General features: G+C 67.8%; 11 non-coding genes across 11 annotated transcripts; all 11 read right to left on the reverse strand.

The window, feature by feature from the left end:
- Window positions 1-563: 563 nt before the first annotated feature.
- Window positions 564-682, reverse strand: LOC141413308 (5S ribosomal RNA). Its single transcript, XR_012438100.1, has one exon. It is a non-coding gene; the product is annotated as a 5S ribosomal RNA (ribosomal RNA).
- A 2,147-nt stretch (window positions 683-2,829) lies between these two features.
- On the reverse strand, window positions 2,830-2,948 carry LOC141413309 (5S ribosomal RNA). The gene has a single exon (XR_012438101.1). It is a non-coding gene; the product is annotated as a 5S ribosomal RNA (ribosomal RNA).
- Window positions 2,949-5,093: 2,145 nt separating this feature from the next.
- Window positions 5,094-5,212, reverse strand: LOC141413310 (5S ribosomal RNA). Its single transcript, XR_012438102.1, has one exon. It is a non-coding gene; the product is annotated as a 5S ribosomal RNA (ribosomal RNA).
- Window positions 5,213-7,356: 2,144 nt separating this feature from the next.
- On the reverse strand, window positions 7,357-7,475 carry LOC141413311 (5S ribosomal RNA). Its single transcript, XR_012438103.1, has one exon. It is a non-coding gene; the product is annotated as a 5S ribosomal RNA (ribosomal RNA).
- Window positions 7,476-9,619: 2,144 nt separating this feature from the next.
- Window positions 9,620-9,738, reverse strand: LOC141413313 (5S ribosomal RNA). Its single transcript, XR_012438105.1, has one exon. It is a non-coding gene; the product is annotated as a 5S ribosomal RNA (ribosomal RNA).
- A 2,145-nt stretch (window positions 9,739-11,883) lies between these two features.
- LOC141413314 (5S ribosomal RNA) lies at window positions 11,884-12,002 on the reverse strand. Its single transcript, XR_012438106.1, has one exon. It is a non-coding gene; the product is annotated as a 5S ribosomal RNA (ribosomal RNA).
- Window positions 12,003-14,146: 2,144 nt separating this feature from the next.
- LOC141412584 (5S ribosomal RNA) lies at window positions 14,147-14,265 on the reverse strand. The gene has a single exon (XR_012437426.1). It is a non-coding gene; the product is annotated as a 5S ribosomal RNA (ribosomal RNA).
- Window positions 14,266-16,410: 2,145 nt separating this feature from the next.
- Window positions 16,411-16,529, reverse strand: LOC141413315 (5S ribosomal RNA). Its single transcript, XR_012438107.1, has one exon. It is a non-coding gene; the product is annotated as a 5S ribosomal RNA (ribosomal RNA).
- A 2,158-nt stretch (window positions 16,530-18,687) lies between these two features.
- On the reverse strand, window positions 18,688-18,806 carry LOC141413316 (5S ribosomal RNA). Its single transcript, XR_012438108.1, has one exon. It is a non-coding gene; the product is annotated as a 5S ribosomal RNA (ribosomal RNA).
- Window positions 18,807-20,953: 2,147 nt separating this feature from the next.
- Window positions 20,954-21,072, reverse strand: LOC141413317 (5S ribosomal RNA). The gene has a single exon (XR_012438109.1). It is a non-coding gene; the product is annotated as a 5S ribosomal RNA (ribosomal RNA).
- Window positions 21,073-23,219: 2,147 nt separating this feature from the next.
- LOC141413319 (5S ribosomal RNA) lies at window positions 23,220-23,338 on the reverse strand. The gene has a single exon (XR_012438111.1). It is a non-coding gene; the product is annotated as a 5S ribosomal RNA (ribosomal RNA).
- Window positions 23,339-24,095: the final 757 nt, after the last annotated feature.

The following is a 24,095-nucleotide window of genomic DNA, read 5'->3' on the forward strand; positions in this document are numbered from 1 at the left end:
CTCTGTCCCTGTGACCGCAGGCTCTGCCGTGGGAGGCGGGATCCCACGTAGAGGTCGCGCGCTGGCTGCCCTGTCTTGGGTTGAGCGACGGAGCGCGACGTGGAGCAGCACCCGACTGAGGCTCCCTGCTTCTCTGTCCCCTGGCGTCTTGCCCTGGACCCAGTGCACCACCTTGTGGCGAGCCCAGGTGTGGCGCGTCCCGCTGTGGGGCCCGCTGGGGTGCAGGACCCACTTTCTCATGGCTTCCGCACGTCCCTCCCCGCCCGCCTGGAGGGCAGTTGGGGAGCGGTCCCCAACGTGGCCTGGGACCAACCTCGCTGGTGACCCGTGTCGCGGGCGCGCGCCCCAGGAGAGTGTGGGGAGGGGAGAGGATTCGGGGACGTAGCTGTGAGGATTCGGTGTGCGTGGGTCTGGCGGGTGGCCCGGACGGGGTCGGGGTCGTGGTCACGGTGGGTCGTTGTGGTGGTGGTGGTGGTGGTGGTGCTGGGGGTGGTGGTGGTGGTGGGGGGGGTGGTGGCGAAGTCCCCGAAGACAAAAGGAGCAGCGAGGGAGGGAGGAGCAAAAGCCTACAGCACCCGGTATTCCCAGGCGGTCTCCCATCCAAGTACTAACCAGGCCCGACCCTGCTTAGCTTCCGAGATCAGACGAGATCGGGCGCGTTCAGGGTGGTATGGCCGTAGACGCTAGCCGCCGCCTCCGGGAGCCCCAAGAGCCTGCCGAGGGCCCCGGCGTGCGTCTCCACGCTGCTCTCCTGGCACGGCTGGGAGTCCGGGTGGGGGCTGGCAGCCCGGGGCCAGCGGCCAGAGGCCCCGCGCGCCTGCTCGGGCAGCCGGTCTCGCCCAGGTGGCCGCTGGGTGGCTTTCTTCCCGAGGTGTCCTGCTGCCAGGACGAGGGTCAAGTTTTCTCGGGGGAAAATTTCTCAGTGCTCTCGGGCGCTTGTTCTTCTGGGAATGTCCACTGCTGTGGCCAAGGCGGGGGACGCACAGCTCGGGCCAGGGCAAGCAGCCGCCCTCCTCCGTCGCCTCCTGGAGCCGTATCCTTGGGTGGGTGCGTGGCTCCCAGCGGAGGTCTCGGGGACCCTTCCGGTCCTCTTCGTCCGGAAAGCGCCACTGCCCCTCCAGCCCATCAGGAAAACGGCAGCCGCGCCCTTCGCCGACCCGCTCCGCCCTCCTCCACACTCAGGGCCTGGGGCTGCGGGGCTGAATCGTGAGGCTTTCCAGCCCAGGACTTCACCTCTGGCCCCTTTCACACCCGGGATCTTGGGAAGAAGAAACAAAACCAAACACAGCCAAAGCCATCTCCTCCGACCCGGGGCCCCTCCACATCCCTTCCGATCCCGGGTTCCTGCCGGCCTCCCGGGGCGTTTCTCCCAGGCAGGCCTTCGCGGCCACTACACGGGGCTGAGCACTCGAGTCCTCGGGCGTCACGGGGCCCGCGGCCACGCCAAGCACGCACGACTCCCGGGTCTCGTCTGCTCCTGGGTGCCCTGGGCCTCTTCCCTGTGCCGCTGCTGGGTCTTGTGCCCCTGCTTGGCCTCCTTCAGACCCGGCCCCGTGCTACGCGGCCACGTGCTACAGGATCGTGCCAGCAGAACTGGCCCTGGCTGAGCCCCGTACCCACCCTCCTGCCATCCCTGGCCCTGCTAGCAAATGGCAGAGATCCTCTGGCCTCCGAGCCCAGACAAAAATCCTGATGCAGTTGGCCGAGGGGCCGCAAACCAAGGCTTCGCTTGTTCCCGCTCAGGCCCCAGCCATACCCTCTTGTCCTTCGGCTGCTCGTGTGTGGGGTGGGGGAGAGGAGGGTGCGTCCCCGTGCGTGCGTGCGTGGTCTGGGTGTCTCTGCGTGGTGTGTGTGTGTGTGTGTGTGTGTGTGTTAGATGCCGTGCCTGGTGTAGGTGGGGAAGAGCAAGCCCTCACGCACAGAGCCCCATCACACACTGGGGCCGGGCCGAGGGGGTCAATCTGCTCGGCCTGATTGCGTTGGGCATACATTGCAGAAGGTGGGTTTTCCAAGGCGGAGCAGAGGGTCCCGGCACCTGAGGTTGTCCACGGGGAGAATGTCTGTTCCACGGGGGCAAGCGGTCCCTTCCGTCGTGCCCAAGCCCATGTGACCCCGAAGGCCAGGTGGCCCCGGTCCTTGAGCTGACTGAGGAGTGCTTTGAGACCCGGAGGGTGGCACAGGCGACTGGGCGCCAGCGGCGGCCCTCCCTCCCTTTGAGCGGGACGGGGAGCTGCCGCTGGCATCCGGAGCTCTGGCGGCCTGCGCCCTCTGTCCCTGTGACCGCAGGCTCTGCCGTGGGAGGCGGGATCCCACGTAGAGGTCGCGCGCTGGCTGCCCTGTCTTGGGTTGAGCGACGGAGCGCGACGTGGAGCAGCACCCGACTGAGGCTCCCTGCTTCTCTGTCCCCTGGCGTCTTGCCCTGGACCCAGTGCACCACCTTGTGGCGAGCCCAGGTGTGGCGCGTCCCGCTGTGGGGCCCGCTGGGGTGCAGGACCCACTTTCTCATGGCTTCCGCACGTCCCTCCCCGCCCGCCTGGAGGGCAGTTGGGGAGCGGTCCCCAACGTGGCCTGGGACCAACCTCGCTGGTGACCCGTGTCGCGGGCGCGCGCCCCAGGAGAGTGTGGGGAGGGGAGAGGATTCGGGGACGTAGCTGTGAGGATTCGGTGTGCGTGGGTCTGGCGGGTGGCCCGGACGGGGTCGGGGTCGTGGTCACGGTGGGTCGTTGTGGTGGTGGTGGTGGTGGTGGTGCTGGGGGTGGTGGTGGTGGTGGGGGGGGTGGTGGCGAAGTCCCCGAAGACAAAAGGAGCAGCGAGGGAGGGAGGAGCAAAAGCCTACAGCACCCGGTATTCCCAGGCGGTCTCCCATCCAAGTACTAACCAGGCCCGACCCTGCTTAGCTTCCGAGATCAGACGAGATCGGGCGCGTTCAGGGTGGTATGGCCGTAGACGCTAGCCGCCGCCTCCGGGAGCCCCAAGAGCCTGCCGAGGGCCCCGGCGTGCGTCTCCACGCTGCTCTCCTGGCACGGCTGGGAGTCCGGGTGGGGGCTGGCAGCCCGGGGCCAGCGGCCAGAGGCCCCGCGCGCCTGCTCGGGCAGCCGGTCTCGCCCAGGTGGCCGCTGGGTGGCTTTCTTCCCGAGGTGTCCTGCTGCCAGGACGAGGGTCAAGTTTTCTCGGGGGAAAATTTCTCAGTGCTCTCGGGCGCTTGTTCTTCTGGGAATGTCCACTGCTGTGGCCAAGGCGGGGGACGCACAGCTCGGGCCAGGGCAAGCAGCCGCCCTCCTCCGTCGCCTCCTGGAGCCGTATCCTTGGGTGGGTGCGTGGCTCCCAGCGGAGGTCTCGGGGACCCTTCCGGTCCTCTTCGTCCGGAAAGCGACACTGCCCCTCCAGCCCATCAGGAAAACGGCAGCCGCGCCCTTCGCCGACCCGCTCCGCCCTCCTCCACACTCAGGGCCTGGGGCTGCGGGGCTGAATCGTGAGGCTTTCCAGCCCAGGACTTCACCTCTGGCCCCTTTCACACCCGGGATCTTGGGAAGAAGAAACAAAACCAAACACAGCCAAAGCCATCTCCTCCGACCCGGGGCCCCTCCACATCCCTTCCGATCCCGGGTTCCTGCCGGCCTCCCGGGGCGTTTCTCCCAGGCAGGCCTTCGCGGCCACTACACGGGGCTGAGCACTCGAGTCCTCGGGCGTCACGGGGCCCGCGGCCACGCCAAGCACGCACGACTCCCGGGTCTCGTCTGCTCCTGGGTGCCCTGGGCCTCTTCCCTGTGCCGCTGCTGGGTCTTGTGCCCCTGCTTGGCCTCCTTCAGACCCGGCCCCGTGCTACGCGGCCACGTGCTACAGGATCGTGCCAGCAGAACTGGCCCTGGCTGAGCCCCGTACCCACCCTCCTGCCATCCCTGGCCCTGCTAGCAAATGGCAGAGATCCTCTGGCCTCCGAGCCCAGACAAAAATCCTGATGCAGTTGGCCGAGGGGCCGCAAACCAAGGCTTCGCTTGTTCCCGCTCAGGCCCCAGCCATACCCTCTTGTCCTTCGGCTGCTCGTGTGTGGGGTGGGGGAGAGGAGGGTGCGTCCCCGTGCGTGCGTGCGTGGTCTGGGTGTCTCTGCGTGGTGTGTGTGTGTGTGTGTGTGTGTGTTAGATGCCGTGCCTGGTGTAGGTGGGGAAGAGCAAGCCCTCACGCACAGAGCCCCATCACACACTGGGGCCGGGCCGAGGGGGTCAATCTGCTCGGCCTGATTGCGTTGGGCATACATTGCAGAAGGTGGGTTTTCCAAGGCGGAGCAGAGGGTCCCGGCACCTGAGGTTGTCCACGGGGAGAATGTCTGTTCCACGGGGGCAAGCGGTCCCTTCCGTCGTGCCCAAGCCCATGTGACCCCGAAGGCCAGGTGGCCCCGGTCCTTGAGCTGACTGAGGAGTGCTTTGAGACCCGGAGGGTGGCACAGGCGACTGGGCGCCAGCGGCGGCCCTCCCTCCCTTTGAGCGGGACGGGGAGCTGCCGCTGGCATCCGGAGCTCTGGCGGCCTGCGCCCTCTGTCCCTGTGACCGCAGGCTCTGCCGTGGGAGGCGGGATCCCACGTAGAGGTCGCGCGCTGGCTGCCCTGTCTTGGGTTGAGCGACGGAGCGCGACGTGGAGCAGCACCCGACTGAGGCTCCCTGCTTCTCTGTCCCCTGGCGTCTTGCCCTGGACCCAGTGCACCACCTTGTGGCGAGCCCAGGTGTGGCGCGTCCCGCTGTGGGGCCCGCTGGGGTGCAGGACCCACTTTCTCATGGCTTCCGCACGTCCCTCCCCGCCCGCCTGGAGGGCAGTTGGGGAGCGGTCCCCAACGTGGCCTGGGACCAACCTCGCTGGTGACCCGTGTCGCGGGCGCGCGCCCCAGGAGAGTGTGGGGAGGGGAGAGGATTCGGGGACGTAGCTGTGAGGATTCGGTGTGCGTGGGTCTGGCGGGTGGCCCGGACGGGGTCGGGGTCGTGGTCACGGTGGGTCGTTGTGGTGGTGGTGGTGGTGGTGGTGCTGGGGGTGGTGGTGGTGGTGGGGGGGGTGGTGGCGAAGTCCCCGAAGACAAAAGGAGCAGTGAGGGAGGGAGGAGCAAAAGCCTACAGCACCCGGTATTCCCAGGCGGTCTCCCATCCAAGTACTAACCAGGCCCGACCCTGCTTAGCTTCCGAGATCAGACGAGATCGGGCGCGTTCAGGGTGGTATGGCCGTAGACGCTAGCCGCCGCCTCCGGGAGCCCCAAGAGCCTGCCGAGGGCCCCGGCGTGCGTCTCCACGCTGCTCTCCTGGCACGGCTGGGAGTCCGGGTGGGGGCTGGCAGCCCGGGGCCAGCGGCCAGAGGCCCCGCGCGCCTGCTCGGGCAGCCGGTCTCGCCCAGGTGGCCGCTGGGTGGCTTTCTTCCCGAGGTGTCCTGCTGCCAGGACGAGGGTCAAGTTTTCTCGGGGGAAAATTTCTCAGTGCTCTCGGGCGCTTGTTCTTCTGGGAATGTCCACTGCTGTGGCCAAGGCGGGGGACGCACAGCTCGGGCCAGGGCAAGCAGCCGCCCTCCTCCGTCGCCTCCTGGAGCCGTATCCTTGGGTGGGTGCGTGGCTCCCAGCGGAGGTCTCGGGGACCCTTCCGGTCCTCTTCGTCCGGAAAGCGCCACTGCCCCTCCAGCCCATCAGGAAAACGGCAGCCGCGCCCTTCGCCGACCCGCTCCGCCCTCCTCCACACTCAGGGCCTGGGGCTGCGGGGCTGAATCGTGAGGCTTTCCAGCCCAGGACTTCACCTCTGGCCCCTTTCACACCCGGGATCTTGGGAAGAAGAAACAAAACCAAACACAGCCAAAGCCATCTCCTCCGACCCGGGGCCCCTCCACATCCCTTCCGATCCCGGGTTCCTGCCGGCCTCCCGGGGCGTTTCTCCCAGGCAGGCCTTCGCGGCCACTACACGGGGCTGAGCACTCGAGTCCTCGGGCGTCACGGGGCCCGCGGCCACGCCAAGCACGCACGACTCCCGGGTCTCGTCTGCTCCTGGGTGCCCTGGGCCTCTTCCCTGTGCCGCTGCTGGGTCTTGTGCCCCTGCTTGGCCTCCTTCAGACCCGGCCCCGTGCTACGCGGCCACGTGCTACAGGATCGTGCCAGCAGAACTGGCCCTGGCTGAGCCCCGTACCCACCCTCCTGCCATCCCTGGCCCTGCTAGCAAATGGCAGAGATCCTCTGGCCTCCGAGCCCAGACAAAAATCCTGATGCAGTTGGCCGAGGGGCCGCAAACCAAGGCTTCGCTTGTTCCCGCTCAGGCCCCAGCCATACCCTCTTGTCCTTCGGCTGCTCGTGTGTGGGGTGGGGGAGAGGAGGGTGCGTCCCCGTGCGTGCGTGCGTGGTCTGGGTGTCTCTGCGTGGTGTGTGTGTGTGTGTGTGTGTGTGTGTTAGATGCCGTGCCTGGTGTAGGTGGGGAAGAGCAAGCCCTCACGCACAGAGCCCCATCACACACTGGGGCCGGGCCGAGGGGGTCAATCTGCTCGGCCTGATTGCGTTGGGCATACATTGCAGAAGGTGGGTTTTCCAAGGCGGAGCAGAGGGTCCCGGCACCTGAGGTTGTCCACGGGGAGAATGTCTGTTCCACGGGGGCAAGCGGTCCCTTCCGTCGTGCCCAAGCCCATGTGACCCCGAAGGCCAGGTGGCCCCGGTCCTTGAGCTGACTGAGGAGTGCTTTGAGACCCGGAGGGTGGCACAGGCGACTGGGCGCCAGCGGCGGCCCTCCCTCCCTTTGAGCGGGACGGGGAGCTGCCGCTGGCATCCGGAGCTCTGGCGGCCTGCGCCCTCTGTCCCTGTGACCGCAGGCTCTGCCGTGGGAGGCGGGATCCCACGTAGAGGTCGCGCGCTGGCTGCCCTGTCTTGGGTTGAGCGACGGAGCGCGACGTGGAGCAGCACCCGACTGAGGCTCCCTGCTTCTCTGTCCCCTGGCGTCTTGCCCTGGACCCAGTGCACCACCTTGTGGCGAGCCCAGGTGTGGCGCGTCCCGCTGTGGGGCCCGCTGGGGTGCAGGACCCACTTTCTCATGGCTTCCGCACGTCCCTCCCCGCCCGCCTGGAGGGCAGTTGGGGAGCGGTCCCCAACGTGGCCTGGGACCAACCTCGCTGGTGACCCGTGTCGCGGGCGCGCGCCCCAGGAGAGTGTGGGGAGGGGAGAGGATTCGGGGACGTAGCTGTGAGGATTCGGTGTGCGTGGGTCTGGCGGGTGGCCCGGACGGGGTCGGGGTCGTGGTCACGGTGGGTCGTTGTGGTGGTGGTGGTGGTGGTGGTGCTGGGGGTGGTGGTGGTGGGGGGGGTGGTGGCGAAGTCCCCGAAGACAAAAGGAGCAGCGAGGGAGGGAGGAGCAAAAGCCTACAGCACCCGGTATTCCCAGGCGGTCTCCCATCCAAGTACTAACCAGGCCCGACCCTGCTTAGCTTCCGAGATCAGACGAGATCGGGCGCGTTCAGGGTGGTATGGCCGTAGACGCTAGCCGCCGCCTCCGGGAGCCCCAAGAGCCTGCCGAGGGCCCCGGCGTGCGTCTCCACGCTGCTCTCCTGGCACGGCTGGGAGTCCGGGTGGGGGCTGGCAGCCCGGGGCCAGCGGCCAGAGGCCCCGCGCGCCTGCTCGGGCAGCCGGTCTCGCCCAGGTGGCCGCTGGGTGGCTTTCTTCCCGAGGTGTCCTGCTGCCAGGACGAGGGTCAAGTTTTCTCGGGGGAAAATTTCTCAGTGCTCTCGGGCGCTTGTTCTTCTGGGAATGTCCACTGCTGTGGCCAAGGCGGGGGACGCACAGCTCGGGCCAGGGCAAGCAGCCGCCCTCCTCCGTCGCCTCCTGGAGCCGTATCCTTGGGTGGGTGCGTGGCTCCCAGCGGAGGTCTCGGGGACCCTTCCGGTCCTCTTCGTCCGGAAAGCGCCACTGCCCCTCCAGCCCATCAGGAAAACGGCAGCCGCGCCCTTCGCCGACCCGCTCCGCCCTCCTCCACACTCAGGGCCTGGGGCTGCGGGGCTGAATCGTGAGGCTTTCCAGCCCAGGACTTCACCTCTGGCCCCTTTCACACCCGGGATCTTGGGAAGAAGAAACAAAACCAAACACAGCCAAAGCCATCTCCTCCGACCCGGGGCCCCTCCACATCCCTTCCGATCCCGGGTTCCTGCCGGCCTCCCGGGGCGTTTCTCCCAGGCAGGCCTTCGCGGCCACTACACGGGGCTGAGCACTCGAGTCCTCGGGCGTCACGGGGCCCGCGGCCACGCCAAGCACGCACGACTCCCGGGTCTCGTCTGCTCCTGGGTGCCCTGGGCCTCTTCCCTGTGCCGCTGCTGGGTCTTGTGCCCCTGCTTGGCCTCCTTCAGACCCGGCCCCGTGCTACGCGGCCACGTGCTACAGGATCGTGCCAGCAGAACTGGCCCTGGCTGAGCCCCGTACCCACCCTCCTGCCATCCCTGGCCCTGCTAGCAAATGGCAGAGATCCTCTGGCCTCCGAGCCCAGACAAAAATCCTGATGCAGTTGGCCGAGGGGCCGCAAACCAAGGCTTCGCTTGTTCCCGCTCAGGCCCCAGCCATACCCTCTTGTCCTTCGGCTGCTCGTGTGTGGGGTGGGGGAGAGGAGGGTGCGTCCCCGTGCGTGCGTGCGTGGTCTGGGTGTCTCTGCGTGGTGTGTGTGTGTGTGTGTGTGTGTGTGTTAGATGCCGTGCCTGGTGTAGGTGGGGAAGAGCAAGCCCTCACGCACAGAGCCCCATCACACACTGGGGCCGGGCCGAGGGGGTCAATCTGCTCGGCCTGATTGCGTTGGGCATACATTGCAGAAGGTGGGTTTTCCAAGGCGGAGCAGAGGGTCCCGGCACCTGAGGTTGTCCACGGGGAGAATGTCTGTTCCACGGGGGCAAGCGGTCCCTTCCGTCGTGCCCAAGCCCATGTGACCCCGAAGGCCAGGTGGCCCCGGTCCTTGAGCTGACTGAGGAGTGCTTTGAGACCCGGAGGGTGGCACAGGCGACTGGGCGCCAGCGGCGGCCCTCCCTCCCTTTGAGCGGGACGGGGAGCTGCCGCTGGCATCCGGAGCTCTGGCGGCCTGCGCCCTCTGTCCCTGTGACCGCAGGCTCTGCCGTGGGAGGCGGGATCCCACGTAGAGGTCGCGCGCTGGCTGCCCTGTCTTGGGTTGAGCGACGGAGCGCGACGTGGAGCAGCACCCGACTGAGGCTCCCTGCTTCTCTGTCCCCTGGCGTCTTGCCCTGGACCCAGTGCACCACCTTGTGGCGAGCCCAGGTGTGGCGCGTCCCGCTGTGGGGCCCGCTGGGGTGCAGGACCCACTTTCTCATGGCTTCCGCACGTCCCTCCCCGCCCGCCTGGAGGGCAGTTGGGGAGCGGTCCCCAACGTGGCCTGGGACCAACCTCGCTGGTGACCCGTGTCGCGGGCGCGCGCCCCAGGAGAGTGTGGGGAGGGGAGAGGATTCGGGGACGTAGCTGTGAGGATTCGGTGTGCGTGGGTCTGGCGGGTGGCCCGGACGGGGTCGGGGTCGTGGTCACGGTGGGTCGTTGTGGTGGTGGTGGTGGTGGTGGTGCTGGGGGTGGTGGTGGTGGGGGGGGTGGTGGCGAAGTCCCCGAAGACAAAAGGAGCAGCGAGGGAGGGAGGAGCAAAAGCCTACAGCACCCGGTATTCCCAGGCGGTCTCCCATCCAAGTACTAACCAGGCCCGACCCTGCTTAGCTTCCGAGATCAGACGAGATCGGGCGCGTTCAGGGTGGTATGGCCGTAGACGCTAGCCGCCGCCTCTGGGAGCTCCAAGAGCCTGCCGAGGGCCCCGGCGTGCGTCTCCACGCTGCTCTCCTGGCACGGCTGGGAGTCCGGGTGGGGGCTGGCAGCCCGGGGCCAGCGGCCAGAGGCCCCGCGCGCCTGCTCGGGCAGCCGGTCTCGCCCAGGTGGCCGCTGGGTGGCTTTCTTCCCGAGGTGTCCTGCTGCCAGGACGAGGGTCAAGTTTTCTCGGGGGAAAATTTCTCAGTGCTCTCGGGCGCTTGTTCTTCTGGGAATGTCCACTGCTGTGGCCAAGGCGGGGGACGCACAGCTCGGGCCAGGGCAAGCAGCCGCCCTCCTCCGTCGCCTCCTGGAGCCGTATCCTTGGGTGGGTGCGTGGCTCCCAGCGGAGGTCTCGGGGACCCTTCCGGTCCTCTTCGTCCGGAAAGCGCCACTGCCCCTCCAGCCCATCAGGAAAACGGCAGCCGCGCCCTTCGCCGACCCGCTCCGCCCTCCTCCACACTCAGGGCCTGGGGCTGCGGGGCTGAATCGTGAGGCTTTCCAGCCCAGGACTTCACCTCTGGCCCCTTTCACACCCGGGATCTTGGGAAGAAGAAACAAAACCAAACACAGCCAAAGCCATCTCCTCCGACCCGGGGCCCCTCCACATCCCTTCCGATCCCGGGTTCCTGCCGGCCTCCCGGGGCGTTTCTCCCAGGCAGGCCTTCGCGGCCACTACACGGGGCTGAGCACTCGAGTCCTCGGGCGTCACGGGGCCCGCGGCCACGCCAAGCACGCACGACTCCCGGGTCTCGTCTGCTCCTGGGTGCCCTGGGCCTCTTCCCTGTGCCGCTGCTGGGTCTTGTGCCCCTGCTTGGCCTCCTTCAGACCCGGCCCCGTGCTACGCGGACACGTGCTACAGGATCGTGCCAGCAGAACTGGCCCTGGCTGAGCCCCGTACCCACCCTCCTGCCATCCCTGGCCCTGCTAGCAAATGGCAGAGATCCTCTGGCCTCCGAGCCCAGACAAAAATCCTGATGCAGTTGGCCGAGGGGCCGCAAACCAAGGCTTCGCTTGTTCCCGCTCAGGCCCCAGCCATACCCTCTTGTCCTTCGGCTGCTCGTGTGTGGGGTGGGGGAGAGGAGGGTGCGTCCCCGTGCGTGCGTGCGTGGTCTGGGTGTCTCTGCGTGGTGTGTGTGTGTGTGTGTGTGTGTGTTAGATGCCGTGCCTGGTGTAGGTGGGGAAGAGCAAGCCCTCACGCACAGAGCCCCATCACACACTGGGGCCGGGCCGAGGGGGTCAATCTGCTCGGCCTGATTGCGTTGGGCATACATTGCAGAAGGTGGGTTTTCCAAGGCGGAGCAGAGGGTCCCGGCACCTGAGGTTGTCCACGGGGAGAATGTCTGTTCCACGGGGGCAAGCGGTCCCTTCCGTCGTGCCCAAGCCCATGTGACCCCGAAGGCCAGGTGGCCCCGGTCCTTGAGCTGACTGAGGAGTGCTTTGAGACCCGGAGGGTGGCACAGGCGACTGGGCGCCAGCGGCGGCCCTCCCTCCCTTTGAGCGGGACGGGGAGCTGCCGCTGGCATCCGGAGCTCTGGCGGCCTGCGCCCTCTGTCCCTGTGACCGCAGGCTCTGCCGTGGGAGGCGGGATCCCACGTAGAGGTCGCGCGCTGGCTGCCCTGTCTTGGGTTGAGCGACGGAGCGCGACGTGGAGCAGCACCCGACTGAGGCTCCCTGCTTCTCTGTCCCCTGGCGTCTTGCCCTGGACCCAGTGCACCACCTTGTGGCGAGCCCAGGTGTGGCGCGTCCCGCTGTGGGGCCCGCTGGGGTGCAGGACCCACTTTCTCATGGCTTCCGCACGTCCCTCCCCGCCCGCCTGGAGGGCAGTTGGGGAGCGGTCCCCAACGTGGCCTGGGACCAACCTCGCTGGTGACCCGTGTCGCGGGCGCGCGCCCCAGGAGAGTGTGGGGAGGGGAGAGGATTCGGGGACGTAGCTGTGAGGATTCGGTGTGCGTGGGTCTGGCGGGTGGCCCGGACGGGGTCGGGGTCGTGGTCACGGTGGGTCGTTGTGGTGGTGGTGGTGGTGGTGGTGCTGGGGGTGGTGGTGGTGGTGGGGGGGGTGGTGGCGAAGTCCCCGAAGACAAAAGGAGCAGCGAGGGAGGGAGGAGCAAAAGCCTACAGCACCCGGTATTCCCAGGCGGTCTCCCATCCAAGTACTAACCAGGCCCGACCCTGCTTAGCTTCCGAGATCAGACGAGATCGGGCGCGTTCAGGGTGGTATGGCCGTAGACGCTAGCCGCCGCCTCCGGGAGCCCCAAGAGCCTGCCGAGGGCCCCGGCGTGCGTCTCCACGCTGCTCTCCTGGCACGGCTGGGAGTCCGGGTGGGGGCTGGCAGCCCGGGGCCAGCGGCCAGAGGCCCCGCGCGCCTGCTCGGGCAGCCGGTCTCGCCCAGGTGGCCGCTGGGTGGCTTTCTTCCCGAGGTGTCCTGCTGCCAGGACGAGGGTCAAGTTTTCTCGGGGGAAAATTTCTCAGTGCTCTCGGGCGCTTGTTCTTCTGGGAATGTCCACTGCTGTGGCCAAGGCGGGGGACGCACAGCTCGGGCCAGGGCAAGCAGCCGCCCTCCTCCGTCGCCTCCTGGAGCCGTATCCTTGGGTGGGTGCGTGGCTCCCAGCGGAGGTCTCGGGGACCCTTCCGGTCCTCTTCGTCCGGAAAGCGCCACTGCCCCTCCAGCCCATCAGGAAAACGGCAGCCGCGCCCTTCGCCGACCCGCTCCGCCCTCCTCCACACTCAGGGCCTGGGGCTGCGGGGCTGAATCGTGAGGCTTTCCAGCCCAGGACTTCACCTCTGGCCCCTTTCACACCCGGGATCTTGGGAAGAAGAAACAAAACCAAACACAGCCAAAGCCATCTCCTCCGACCCGGGGCCCCTCCACATCCCTTCCGATCCCGGGTTCCTGCCGGCCTCCCGGGGCGTTTCTCCCAGGCAGGCCTTCGCGGCCACTACACGGGGCTGAGCACTCGAGTCCTCGGGCGTCACGGGGCCCGCGGCCACGCCAAGCACGCACGACTCCCGGGTCTCGTCTGCTCCTGGGTGCCCTGGGCCTCTTCCCTGTGCCGCTGCTGGGTCTTGTGCCCCTGCTTGGCCTCCTTCAGACCCGGCCCCGTGCTACGCGGCCACGTGCTACAGGATCGTGCCAGCAGAACTGGCCCTGGCTGAGCCCCGTACCCACCCTCCTGCCATCCCTGGCCCTGCTAGCAAATGGCAGAGATCCTCTGGCCTCCGAGCCCAGACAAAAATCCTGATGCAGTTGGCCGAGGGGCCGCAAACCAAGGCTTCGCTTGTTCCCGCTCAGGCCCCAGCCATACCCTCTTGTCCTTCGGCTGCTCGTGTGTGGGGTGGGGGAGAGGAGGGTGCGTCCCCGTGCGTGCGTGCGTGGTCTGGGTGTCTCTGCGTGGTGTGTGTGTGTGTGTGTGTGTGTGTGTTAGATGCCGTGCCTGGTGTAGGTGGGGAAGAGCAAGCCCTCACGCACAGAGCCCCATCACACACTGGGGCCGGGCCGAGGGGGTCAATCTGCTCGGCCTGATTGCGTTGGGCATACATTGCAGAAGGTGGGTTTTCCAAGGCGGAGCAGAGGGTCCCGGCACCTGAGGTTGTCCACGGGGAGAATGTCTGTTCCACGGGGGCAAGCGGTCCCTTCCGTCGTGCCCAAGCCCATGTGACCCCGAAGGCCAGGTGGCCCCGGTCCTTGAGCTGACTGAGGAGTGCTTTGAGACCCGGAGGGTGGCACAGGCGACTGGGCGCCAGCGGCGGCCCTCCCTCCCTTTGAGCGGGACGGGGAGCTGCCGCTGGCATCCGGAGCTCTGGCGGCCTGCGCCCTCTGTCCCTGTGACCGCAGGCTCTGCCGTGGGAGGCGGGATCCCACGTAGAGGTCGCGCGCTGGCTGCCCTGTCTTGGGTTGAGCGACGGAGCGCGACGTGGAGCAGCACCCGACTGAGGCTCCCTGCTTCTCTGTCCCCTGGCGTCTTGCCCTGGACCCAGTGCACCACCTTGTGGCGAGCCCAGGTGTGGCGCGTCCCGCTGTGGGGCCCGCTGGGGTGCAGGACCCACTTTCTCATGGCTTCCGCACGTCCCTCCCCGCCCGCCTGGAGGGCAGTTGGGGAGCGGTCCCCAACGTGGCCTGGGACCAACCTCGCTGGTGACCCGTGTCGCGGGCGCGCGCCCCAGGAGAGTGTGGGGAGGGGAGAGGATTCGGGGACGTAGCTGTGAGGATTCGGTGTGCGTGGGTCTGGCGGGTGGCCCGGACGGGGTCGGGGTCGTGGTCACGGTGGGTCGTTGTGGTGGTGGTGGTGGTGGTGGTGCTGGGGGTGGTGGTGGTGGGGGGGGTGGTGGCGAAGTCCCCGAAGACAAAAGGAGCAGCGAGGGAGGGAGGAGCAAAAGCCTACAGCACCCGGTATTCCCAGGCGGTCTCCCATCCAAGTACTAACCAGGCCCGACCCTGCTTAGCTTCCGAGATCAGACGAGATCAGGCGCGTTCAGGGTGGTATGGCCGTAGACGCTAGCCGCCGCCTCTGGGAGCTCCAAGAGCCTGCCGAGGGCCCCGGCGTGCGTCTCCACGCTGCTCTCCTGGCACGGCTGGGAGTCCGGGTGGGGGCTGGCAGCCCGGGGCCAGCGGCCAGAGGCCCCGCGCGCCTGCTCGGGCAGCCGGTCTCGCCCAGGTGGCCGCTGGGTGGCTTTCTTCCCGAGGTGTCCTGCTGCCAGGACGAGGGTCAAGTTTTCTCGGGGGAAAATTTCTCAGTGCTCTCGGGCGCTTGTTCTTCTGGGAATGTCCACTGCTGTGGCCAAGGCGGGGGACGCACAGCTCGGGCCAGGGCAAGCAGCCGCCCTCCTCCGTCGCCTCCTGGAGCCGTATCCTTGGGTGGGTGCGTGGCTCCCAGCGGAGGTCTCGGGGACCCTTCCGGTCCTCTTCGTCCGGAAAGCGCCACTGCCCCTCCAGCCCATCAGGAAAACGGCAGCCGCGCCCTTCGCCGACCCGCTCCGCCCTCCTCCACACTCAGGGCCTGGGGCTGCGGGGCTGAATCGTGAGGCTTTCCAGCCCAGGACTTCACCTCTGGCCCCTTTCACACCCGGGATCTTGGGAAGAAGAAACAAAACCAAACACAGCCAAAGCCATCTCCTCCGACCCGGGGCCCCTCCACATCCCTTCCGATCCCGGGTTCCTGCCGGCCTCCCGGGGCGTTTCTCCCAGGCAGGCCTTCGCGGCCACTACACGGGGCTGAGCACTCGAGTCCTCGGGCGTCACGGGGCCCGCGGCCACGCCAAGCACGCACGACTCCCGGGTCTCGTCTGCTCCTGGGTGCCCTGGGCCTCTTCCCTGTGCCGCTGCTGGGTCTTGTGCCCCTGCTTGGCCTCCTTCAGACCCGGCCCCGTGCTACGCGGACACGTGCTACAGGATCGTGCCAGCAGAACTGGCCCTGGCTGAGCCCCGTACCCACCCTCCTGCCATCCCTGGCCCTGCTAGCAAATGGCAGAGATCCTCTGGCCTCCGAGCCCAGACAAAAATCCTGATGCAGTTGGCCGAGGGGCCGCAAACCAAGGCTTCGCTTGTTCCCGCTCAGGCCCCAGCCATACCCTCTTGTCCTTCGGCTGCTCGTGTGTGGGGTGGGGGAGAGGAGGGTGCGTCCCCGTGCGTGCGTGCGTGGTCTGGGTGTCTCTGCGTGGTGTGTGTGTGTGTGTGTGTGTGTGTTAGATGCCGTGCCTGGTGTAGGTGGGGAAGAGCAAGCCCTCACGCACAGAGCCCCATCACACACTGGGGCCGGGCCGAGGGGGTCAATCTGCTCGGCCTGATTGCGTTGGGCATACATTGCAGAAGGTGGGTTTTCCAAGGCGGAGCAGAGGGTCCCGGCACCTGAGGTTGTCCACGGGGAGAATGTCTGTTCCACGGGGGCAAGCGGTCCCTTCCGTCGTGCCCAAGCCCATGTGACCCCGAAGGCCAGGTGGCCCCGGTCCTTGAGCTGACTGAGGAGTGCTTTGAGACCCGGAGGGTGGCACAGGCGACTGGGCGCCAGCGGCGGCCCTCCCTCCCTTTGAGCGGGACGGGGAGCTGCCGCTGGCATCCGGAGCTCTGGCGGCCTGCGCCCTCTGTCCCTGTGACCGCAGGCTCTGCCGTGGGAGGCGGGATCCCACGTAGAGGTCGCGCGCTGGCTGCCCTGTCTTGGGTTGAGCGACGGAGCGCGACGTGGAGCAGCACCCGACTGAGGCTCCCTGCTTCTCTGTCCCCTGGCGTCTTGCCCTGGACCCAGTGCACCACCTTGTGGCGAGCCCAGGTGTGGCGCGTCCCGCTGTGGGGCCCGCTGGGGTGCAGGACCCACTTTCTCATGGCTTCCGCACGTCCCTCCCCGCCCGCCTGGAGGGCAGTTGGGGAGCGGTCCCCAACGTGGCCTGGGACCAACCTCGCTGGTGACCCGTGTCGCGGGCGCGCGCCCCAGGAGAGTGTGGGGAGGGGAGAGGATTCGGGGACGTAGCTGTGAGGATTCGGTGTGCGTGGGTCTGGCGGGTGGCCCGGACGGGGTCGGGGTCGTGGTCACGGTGGGTCGTTGTGGTGGTGGTGGTGGTGGTGGTGCTGGGGGTGGTGGTGGTGGGGGGGGGGGTGGTGGCGAAGTCCCCGAAGACAAAAGGAGCAGCGAGGGAGGGAGGAGCAAAAGCCTACAGCACCCGGTATTCCCAGGCGGTCTCCCATCCAAGTACTAACCAGGCCCGACCCTGCTTAGCTTCCGAGATCAGACGAGATCGGGCGCGTTCAGGGTGGTATGGCCGTAGACGCTAGCCGCCGCCTCCGGGAGCCCCAAGAGCCTGCCGAGGGCCCCGGCGTGCGTCTCCACGCTGCTCTCCTGGCACGGCTGGGAGTCCGGGTGGGGGCTGGCAGCCCGGGGCCAGCGGCCAGAGGCCCCGCGCGCCTGCTCGGGCAGCCGGTCTCGCCCAGGTGGCCGCTGGGTGGCTTTCTTCCCGAGGTGTCCTGCTGCCAGGACGAGGGTCAAGTTTTCTCGGGGGAAAATTTCTCAGTGCTCTCGGGCGCTTGTTCTTCTGGGAATGTCCACTGCTGTGGCCAAGGCGGGGGACGCACAGCTCGGGCCAGGGCAAGCAGCCGCCCTCCTCCGTCGCCTCCTGGAGCCGTATCCTTGGGTGGGTGCGTGGCTCCCAGCGGAGGTCTCGGGGACCCTTCCGGTCCTCTTCGTCCGGAAAGCGCCACTGCCCCTCCAGCCCCTCAGGAAAACGGCAGCCGCGCCCTTCGCCGACCCGCTCCGCCCTCCTCCACACTCAGGGCCTGGGGCTGCGGGGCTGAATCGTGAGGCTTTCCAGCCCAGGACTTCACCTCTGGCCCCTTTCACACCCGGGATCTTGGGAAGAAGAAACAAAACCAAACACAGCCAAAGCCATCTCCTCCGACCCGGGGCCCCTCCACATCCCTTCCGATCCCGGGTTCCTGCCGGCCTCCCGGGGCGTTTCTCCCAGGCAGGCCTTCGCGGCCACTACACGGGGCTGAGCACTCGAGTCCTCGGGCGTCACGGGGCCCGCGGCCACGCCAAGCACGCACGACTCCCGGGTCTCGTCTGCTCCTGGGTGCCCTGGGCCTCTTCCCTGTGCCGCTGCTGGGTCTTGTGCCCCTGCTTGGCCTCCTTCAGACCCGGCCCCGTGCTACGCGGCCACGTGCTACAGGATCGTGCCAGCAGAACTGGCCCTGGCTGAGCCCCGTAGCCACCCTCCTGCCATCCCTGGCCCTGCTAGCAAATGGCAGAGATCCTCTGGCCTCCGAGCCCAGACAAAAATCCTGATGCAGTTGGCCGAGGGGCCGCAAACCAAGGCTTCGCTTGTTCCCGCTCAGGCCCCAGCCATACCCTCTTGTCCTTCGGCTGCTCGTGTGTGGGGTGGGGGAGAGGAGGGTGCGTCCCCGTGCGTGCGTGCGTGGTCTGGGTGTCTCTGCGTGGTGTGTGTGTGTGTGTGTGTGTGTGTGTGTGTGTGTGTGTGTGTTAGATGCCGTGCCTGGTGTAGGTGGGGAAGAGCAAGCCCTCACGCACAGAGCCCCATCACACACTGGGGCCGGGCCGAGGGGGTCAATCTGCTCGGCCTGATTGCGTTGGGCATACATTGCAGAAGGTGGGTTTTCCAAGGCGGAGCAGAGGGTCCCGGCACCTGAGGTTGTCCACGGGGAGAATGTCTGTTCCACGGGGGCAAGCGGTCCCTTCCGTCGTGCCCAAGCCCATGTGACCCCGAAGGCCAGGTGGCCCCGGTCCTTGAGCTGACTGAGGAGTGCTTTGAGACCCGGAGGGTGGCACAGGCGACTGGGCGCCAGCGGCGGCCCTCCCTCCCTTTGAGCGGGACGGGGAGCTGCCGCTGGCATCCGGAGCTCTGGCGGCCTGCGCCCTCTGTCCCTGTGACCGCAGGCTCTGCCGTGGGAGGCGGGATCCCACGTAGAGGTCGCGCGCTGGCTGCCCTGTCTTGGGTTGAGCGACGGAGGGCGACGTGGAGCAGCACCCGACTGAGGCTCCCTGCTTCTCTGTCCCCTGGCGTCTTGCCCTGGACCCAGTGCACCACCTTGTGGCGAGCCCAGGTGTGGCGCGTCCCGCTGTGGGGCCCGCTGGGGTGCAGGACCCACTTTCTCATGGCTTCCGCACGTCCCTCCCCGCCCGCCTGGAGGGCAGTTGGGGAGCGGTCCCCAACGTGGCCTGGGACCAACCTCGCTGGTGACCCGTGTCGCGGGCGCGCGCCCCAGGAGAGTGTGGGGAGGGGAGAGGATTCGGGGACGTAGCTGTGAGGATTCGGTGTGCGTGGGTCTGGCGGGTGGCCCGGACGGGGTCGGGGTCGTGGTCACGGTGGGTCGTTGTGGTGGTGGTGGTGGTGGTGCTGGGGGTGGTGGTGGTGGGGGGGGGTGGTGGCGAAGTCCCCGAAGACAAAAGGAGCAGCGAGGGAGGGAGGAGCAAAAGCCTACAGCACCCGGTATTCCCAGGCGGTCTCCCATCCAAGTACTAACCAGGCCCGACCCTGCTTAGCTTCCGAGATCAGACGAGATCGGGCGCGTTCAGGGTGGTATGGCCGTAGACGCTAGCCGCCGCCTCTGGGAGCCCCAAGAGCCTGCCGAGGGCCCCGGCGTGCGTCTCCACGCTGCTCTCCTGGCACGGCTGGGAGTCCGGGTGGGGGCTGGCAGCCCGGGGCCAGCGGCCAGAGGCCCCGCGCGCCTGCTCGGGCAGCCGGTCTCGCCCAGGTGGCCGCTGGGTGGCTTTCTTCCCGAGGTGTCCTGCTGCCAGGACGAGGGTCAAGTTTTCTCGGGGGAAAATTTCTCAGTGCTCTCGGGCGCTTGTTCTTCTGGGAATGTCCACTGCTGTGGCCAAGGCGGGGGACGCACAGCTCGGGCCAGGGCAAGCAGCCGCCCTCCTCCGTCGCCTCCTGGAGCCGTATCCTTGGGTGGGTGCGTGGCTCCCAGCGGAGGTCTCGGGGACCCTTCCGGTCCTCTTCGTCCGGAAAGCGACACTGCCCCTCCAGCCCATCAGGAAAACGGCAGCCGCGCCCTTCGCCGACCCGCTCCGCCCTCCTCCACACTCAGGGCCTGGGGCTGCGGGGCTGAATCGTGAGGCTTTCCAGCCCAGGACTTCACCTCTGGCCCCTTTCACACCCGGGATCTTGGGAAGAAGAAACAAAACCAAACACAGCCAAAGCCATCTCCTCCGACCCGGGGCCCCTCCACATCCCTTCCGATCCCGGGTTCCTGCCGGCCTCCCGGGGCGTTTCTCCCAGGCAGGCCTTCGCGGCCACTACACGGGGCTGAGCACTCGAGTCCTCGGGCGTCACGGGGCCCGCGGCCACGCCAAGCACGCACGACTCCCGGGTCTCGTCTGCTCCTGGGTGCCCTGGGCCTCTTCCCTGTGCCGCTGCTGGGTCTTGTGCCCCTGCTTGGCCTCCTTCAGACCCGGCCCCGTGCTACGCGGCCACGTGCTACAGGATCGTGCCAGCAGAACTGGCCCTGGCTGAGCCCCGTACCCACCCTCCTGCCATCCCTGGCCCTGCTAGCAAATGGCAGAGATCCTCTGGCCTCCGAGCCCAGACAAAAATCCTGATGCAGTTGGCCGAGGGGCCGCAAACCAAGGCTTCGCTTGTTCCCGCTCAGGCCCCAGCCATACCCTCTTGTCCTTCGGCTGCTCGTGTGTGGGGTGGGGGAGAGGAGGGTGCGTCCCCGTGCGTGCGTGCGTGGTCTGGGTGTCTCTGCGTGGTGTGTGTGTGTGTGTGTGTGTGTGTGTTAGATGCCGTGCCTGGTGTAGGTGGGGAAGAGCAAGCCCTCACGCACAGAGCCCCATCACACACTGGGGCCGGGCCGAGGGGGTCAATCTGCTCGGCCTGATTGCGTTGGGCATACATTGCAGAAGGTGGGTTTTCCAAGGCGGAGCAGAGGGTCCCGGCACCTGAGGTTGTCCACGGGGAGAATGTCTGTTCCACGGGGGCAAGCGGTCCCTTCCGTCGTGCCCAAGCCCATGTGACCCCGAAGGCCAGGTGGCCCCGGTCCTTGAGCTGACTGAGGAGTGCTTTGAGACCCGGAGGGTGGCACAGGCGACTGGGCGCCAGCGGCGGCCCTCCCTCCCTTTGAGCGGGACGGGGAGCTGCCGCTGGCATCCGGAGCTCTGGCGGCCTGCGCCCTCTGTCCCTGTGACCGCAGGCTCTGCCGTGGGAGGCGGGATCCCACGTAGAGGTCGCGCGCTGGCTGCCCTGTCTTGGGTTGAGCGACGGAGCGCGACGTGGAGCAGCACCCGACTGAGGCTCCCTGCTTCTCTGTCCCCTGGCGTCTTGCCCTGGACCCAGTGCACCACCTTGTGGCGAGCCCAGGTGTGGCGCGTCCCGCTGTGGGGCCCGCTGGGGTGCAGGACCCACTTTCTCATGGCTTCCGCACGTCCCTCCCCGCCCGCCTGGAGGGCAGTTGGGGAGCGGTCCCCAACGTGGCCTGGGACCAACCTCGCTGGTGACCCGTGTCGCGGGCGCGCGCCCCAGGAGAGTGTGGGGAGGGGAGAGGATTCGGGGACGTAGCTGTGAGGATTCGGTGTGCGTGGGTCTGGCGGGTGGCCCGGACGGGGTCGGGGTCGTGGTCACGGTGGGTCGTTGTGGTGGTGGTGGTGGTGGTGGTGCTGGGGGTGGTGGTGGTGGTGGGGGGGGTGGTGGCGAAGTCCCCGAAGACAAAAGGAGCAGCGAGGGAGGGAGGAGCAAAAGCCTACAGCACCCGGTATTCCCAGGCGGTCTCCCATCCAAGTACTAACCAGGCCCGACCCTGCTTAGCTTCCGAGATCAGACGAGATCGGGCGCGTTCAGGGTGGTATGGCCGTAGACGCTAGCCGCCGCCTCCGGGAGCCCCAAGAGCCTGCCGAGGGCCCCGGCGTGCGTCTCCACGCTGCTCTCCTGGCACGGCTGGGAGTCCGGGTGGGGGCTGGCAGCCCGGGGCCAGCGGCCAGAGGCCCCGCGCGCCTGCTCGGGCAGCCGGTCTCGCCCAGGTGGCCGCTGGGTGGCTTTCTTCCCGAGGTGTCCTGCTGCCAGGACGAGGGTCAAGTTTTCTCGGGGGAAAATTTCTCAGTGCTCTCGGGCGCTTGTTCTTCTGGGAATGTCCACTGCTGTGGCCAAGGCGGGGGACGCACAGCTCGGGCCAGGGCAAGCAGCCGCCCTCCTCCGTCGCCTCCTGGAGCCGTATCCTTGGGTGGGTGCGTGGCTCCCAGCGGAGGTCTCGGGGACCCTTCCGGTCCTCTTCGTCCGGAAAGCGCCACTGCCCCTCCAGCCCATCAGGAAAACGGCAGCCGCGCCCTTCGCCGACCCGCTCCGCCCTCCTCCACACTCAGGGCCTGGGGCTGCGGGGCTGAATCGTGAGGCTTTCCAGCCCAGGACTTCACCTCTGGCCCCTTTCACACCCGGGATCTTGGGAAGAAGAAACAAAACCAAACACAGCCAAAGCCATCTCCTCCGACCCGGGGCCCCTCCACATCCCTTCCGATCCCGGGTTCCTGCCGGCCTCCCGGGGCGTTTCTCCCAGGCAGGCCTTCGCGGCCACTACACGGGGCTGAGCACTCGAGTCCTCGGGCGTCACGGGGCCCGCGGCCACGCCAAGCACGCACGACTCCCGGGTCTCGTCTGCTCCTGGGTGCCCTGGGCCTCTTCCCTGTGCCGCTGCTGGGTCTTGTGCCCCTGCTTGGCCTCCTTCAGACCCGGCCCCGTGCTACGCGGCCACGTGCTACAGGATCGTGCCAGCAGAACTGGCCCTGGCTGAGCCCCGTACCCACCCTCCTGCCATCCCTGGCCCTGCTAGCAAATGGCAGAGATCCTCTGGCCTCCGAGCCCAGACAAAAATCCTGATGCAGTTGGCCGAGGGGCCGCAAACCAAGGCTTCGCTTGTTCCCGCTCAGGCCCCAGCCATACCCTCTTGTCCTTCGGCTGCTCGTGTGTGGGGTGGGGGAGAGGAGGGTGCGTCCCCGTGCGTGCGTGCGTGGTCTGGGTGTCTCTGCGTGGTGTGTGTGTGTGTGTGTGTGTGTGTGTTAGATGCCGTGCCTGGTGTAGGTGGGGAAGAGCAAGCCCTCACGCACAGAGCCCCATCACACACTGGGGCCGGGCCGAGGGGGTCAATCTGCTCGGCCTGATTGCGTTGGGCATACATTGCAGAAGGTGGGTTTTCCAAGACGGAGCAGAGGGTCCCGGCACCTGAGGTTGTCCACGGGGAGAATGTCTGTTCCACGGGGGCAAGCGGTCCCTTCCGTCGTGCCCAAGCCCATGTGACCCCGAAGGCCAGGTGGCCCCGGTCCTTGAGCTGACTGAGGAGTGCTTTGAGACCCGGAGGGTGGCACAGGCGACTGGGCGCCAGCGGCGGCCCTCCCTCCCTTTGAGCGGGACGGGGAGCTGCCGCTGGCATCCGGAGCTCTGGCGGCCTGCGCCCTCTGTCCCTGTGACCGCAGGCTCTGCCGTGGGAGGCGGGATCCCACGTAGAGGTCGCGCGCTGGCTGCCCTGTCTTGGGTTGAGCGACGGAGCGCGACGTGGAGCAGCACCCGACTGAGGCTCCCTGCTTCTCTGTCCCCTGGCGTCTTGCCCTGGACCCAGTGCACCACCTTGTGGCGAGCCCAGGTGTGGCGCGTCCCGCTGTGGGGCCCGCTGGGGTGCAGGACCCACTTTCTCATGGCTTCCGCACGTCCCTCCCCGCCCGCCTGGAGGGCAGTTGGGGAGCGGTCCCCAACGTGGCCTGGGACCAACCTCGCTGGTGACCCGTGTCGCGGGCGCGCGCCCCAGGAGAGTGTGGGGAGGGGAGAGGATTCGGGGACGTAGCTGTGAGGATTCGGTGTGCGTGGGTCTGGCGGGTGGCCCGGACGGGGTCGGGGTCGTGGTCACGGTGGGTCGTTGTGGTGGTGGTGGTGGTGGTGGTGCTGGGGGTGGTGGTGGTGGTGGGGGGGGTGGTGGCGAAGTCCCCGAAGACAAAAGGAGCAGCGAGGGAGGGAGGAGCAAAAGCCTACAGCACCCGGTATTCCCAGGCGGTCTCCCATCCAAGTACTAACCAGGCCCGACCCTGCTTAGCTTCCGAGATCAGACGAGATCGGGCGCGTTCAGGGTGGTATGGCCGTAGACGCTAGCCGCCGCCTCCGGGAGCCCCAAGAGCCTGCCGAGGGCCCCGGCGTGCGTCTCCACGCTGCTCTCCTGGCACGGCTGGGAGTCCGGGTGGGGGCTGGCAGCCCGGGGCCAGCGGCCAGAGGCCCCGCGCGCCTGCTCGGGCAGCCGGTCTCGCCCAGGTGGCCGCTGGGTGGCTTTCTTCCCGAGGTGTCCTGCTGCCAGGACGAGGGTCAAGTTTTCTCGGGGGAAAATTTCTCAGTGCTCTCGGGCGCTTGTTCTTCTGGGAATGTCCACTGCTGTGGCCAAGGCGGGGGACGCACAGCTCGGGCCAGGGCAAGCAGCCGCCCTCCTCCGTCGCCTCCTGGAGCCGTATCCTTGGGTGGGTGCGTGGCTCCCAGCGGAGGTCTCGGGGACCCTTCCGGTCCTCTTCGTCCGGAAAGCGCCACTGCCCCTCCAGCCCATCAGGAAAACGGCAGCCGCGCCCTTCGCCGACCCGCTCCGCCCTCCTCCACACTCAGGGCCTGGGGCTGCGGGGCTGAATCGTGAGGCTTTCCAGCCCAGGACTTCACCTCTGGCCCCTTTCACACCCGGGATCTTGGGAAGAAGAAACAAAACCAAACACAGCCAAAGCCATCTCCTCCGACCCGGGGCCCCTCCACATCCCTTCCGATCCCGGGTTCCTGCCGGCCTCCCGGGGCGTTTCTCCCAGGCAGGCCTTCGCGGCCACTACACGGGGCTGAGCACTCGAGTCCTCGGGCGTCACGGGGCCCGCGGC

The sequence above is a fragment of the Castor canadensis genome, chromosome 10, assembly GCF_047511655.1.
Source record: "Castor canadensis chromosome 10, mCasCan1.hap1v2, whole genome shotgun sequence".
Lineage (NCBI taxonomy): Eukaryota > Metazoa > Chordata > Mammalia > Rodentia > Castoridae > Castor > Castor canadensis.